General features: G+C 43.4%; 1 pseudogene; it reads right to left on the bottom strand.

The window, feature by feature from the left end:
- Window positions 1–869: 869 nt before the first annotated feature.
- Window positions 870–2290, bottom strand: LOC140858553 (thiamine thiazole synthase, chloroplastic-like; annotated as a pseudogene).
- Between the last annotated feature and the right edge of the window lie 691 nt (window positions 2291–2981).

The raw sequence follows: 2981 nt of genomic DNA, 5'->3' as shown, positions 1-2981 counted from the left end.
ATTCGTATGATTGGGCATGATTTTCACTATATCAGTAAGAAATTACCAACCTATGCTTGTGGGTGTACTGATGCTAAGCATAATGGAGCTTGGATCTGATTCAGCTTGGTTTAAAATTAATTTTAAACTTTAGATCGTGATTAGTTTATTTAGTATTATGTTGAATTTGGTTGGAGCTTAATTTTGAAATAGGCTGAACATGAGTCTAATTTATCAACTAGATAGAATTGAAAATCAATTCGATAGCAAACCACTGCACAAGCTTGCATATAATTGGATTCAAACTTGGTTTAAACTTGCTGTGAACAAGATTCAGGCCCAACTTTACATTTATTCAATTTGACAAAAGTATAACCATTCGAGCTTTCTTGAGCTAAGCTTGATCAAGTTTGATCAAGTTTTTAGATTTAACATAATCACATGATCCCATCCAATATTTTCTATATATATATATATATATATATATATATATATATATATATATATATATATAACTCCCTGATCGAATGTAAAAAATTTAAATTTTAACAAATAAATCATTATCAAAATATAAAATATAAAATATTTTAAAATAATAAATTATTTATTTATTTAATAAAAAATTATTAAGAATTACATATCATACATATAGCAAATATTAAATTAAATATATATTTTCAAAATGAAAATATATAATTATCTCAAATTCAAACTTCAAAAGGAGACATTATAATTCACTCTATTTTCCATATGACTTCATTAAAAAAAATTAAAGTATTGGTAAAAATTTTTTAATAAGAAAGAAAGAAGCCGGATTTTACAATAATGAGAAAAGCATATCATCAAAAAAGAAAAGGCATATTATTAACATCCAATTAAGAAAAGGCATATCACTAACAACCAGCTGAGTAGCATATTATTAACAACAAGGAACCGGCAGCAAAGACCAGAACAGACGTTTCACACTTCTTTGCACTCCTCAGATAACAAAACAAAACAACAGCCCACCATGCCATCCACAGCCCCACAACCTCTCCCTCACTCTCAGTGATATATTATTCCCTTCACATCATTTCTTCAGAACAAACTCCATCTAAGCATCCACCACATCTCCACCGTCCGATGAGGCCAACACCATCTCCGGATGCACCTGCTCCGTTCCGATGGTCCCGTCCAACGCGTTCGGCCTCCCCAGAGCCTTCAACGCCAGATGCGCCGCCTTCTGCCCCGATATCATCATCGCCCCAAAAGTCGGTCCCTGCAACGCCCAAACATCCACTCTCACCCTTCAGTAACCAAAAAAATCCAAAAACAAACGAACAAAGAGAAAATGATCAAATAGATGGATTTTTTTTTTTTTTTTTTTTTACCATTCTTGGGGCGCCGTCGATCTCGGCGACCTCCATGCCGGTAACGATCATCCCGGGGACGATCTCCCTGGTGAGGCGGACGATCGCGTCCTCCGCCGAGTTCATGTCGAGCGCCTTCATACCCGGGACCGAGTCGATCATCCCGATGTCCTTCAACCGCTTCACTCCCGTAGCTCCGAACGGGCCATCATGCCCGCAGGAGCTCACCACCACCTTGGACTCCATCACGTTCGGATCCATACACGACTGGGTGTCGTGGTTCATCGACACCAGAGCCCAGTTGGTGACCACTCCGCCGACCCTCCCCTCCTTCACGATCAGGTCCTCCGCCGCCACCGCGTTGAAGAGCTTGACGTTGGGGCGGGCGAGGAGGCGGCTCATGATGGTGGAGGTGAACAGCGCCGCGTGCTTGATGACCACGTACGAGTCCTGCTCATCGTAGGGGACGCCGAGCTCGTCGAGGAAGAGGTGGGCGGGCTTCCGGACCACCATGGCAGAGAAGAGCTGGCCGCCAAGCCAGGCGCCGCCGCCGGGGGAGACGGACTGCTCCACGATGGCGACTTGGACGGAGGCGTCCTTCGAGAGCTCGTAAGCGCAGGAGAGCCCCGCGGAGCCGGCCCCGATGACGACGACGTCGGTGTCGGCGTGGGTGATCATGTCCGTCATGTAGCGCCGGGTCATCTCGCGGGAGACGATCGACTCCTTGATGGGGTCGAAGCGGATGGAGTTGAGGTCGTACTTGGGGTGGCGGCGGAGGCGGAGATGAAGAGGCTGCGTGAATTCGGGGAGCGGCCGGCTGCAGCGGCGGAGACGCGGGAGGGGAGGGCGAGGCCGTGGAAGGAGGAGTGGTGGTGGTGGTGGTCGAGGAGGGAGGTCTTGGGCTTGGAGGCTAGGGAGGAGGTAGCCATGGTCGCCATTTTTTTTAAGGAGACTGAGGGTTTCGAAGCTTTTAGGAGGAGATCAGGGATGGGAGAAGAGAAGGCGATGGAGGGATTTAAGTAGAAGGCGAGGCGGTGGGAGGAAAAATCTGTGGGGAGAAGGACACGTGTAGAAAGATAGGGGATGAGAGGCTGTGCATGATGGAGATTTTTTTTGGATTTATTTGGATTTAATAATCGAATTGTTTGAGGTTAAAATGTATTGTATTAGATTAATTGTGCGAATTAAACTGTTCTTGTTTCGATTTAATTTATTAGCTAACTAATTTGGGAAGATATTTGTGAGGGGACCGTTTCTTGCGTTCCCTGTACCGTTTGATGGATGTAGTCACCGGACCTGGTACGTGTACCTCCATCATTGCATTTTGCAATGAACCCTGCATGAATGCATATCTCCAGCATGGTCCATCAGCCCCTCCCACATGTGAGGTGTAACAGAAGCCTGCTTGTTTCAATGAATCAAGCAAACATTCCATATTTTAATCATATTTTGTTTTTAAAATAATATATGTATTAACTTCTTTAGAGCTAATTTTAGCATAAAGTTAAACTACCTGAGTCAAATCTGAATTCCAGCATTTTTTAGCATATGTTCTCTGAGTTGGATTTCATTATATTTGATTGGGAATATTTGGCAGCCAATTCGCTAAATTGAATTGTTTATCTTTAAAAATTGAATAAGTAAGATTAAGTT

The sequence above is a fragment of the Elaeis guineensis genome, chromosome 6, assembly GCF_000442705.2.
Source record: "Elaeis guineensis isolate ETL-2024a chromosome 6, EG11, whole genome shotgun sequence".
Taxonomy (NCBI): domain Eukaryota; kingdom Viridiplantae; phylum Streptophyta; class Magnoliopsida; order Arecales; family Arecaceae; genus Elaeis; species Elaeis guineensis.
Note: the sequence above shows the minus strand (reverse complement) of the source record. Positions and strands in the feature narration are given on the sequence as shown.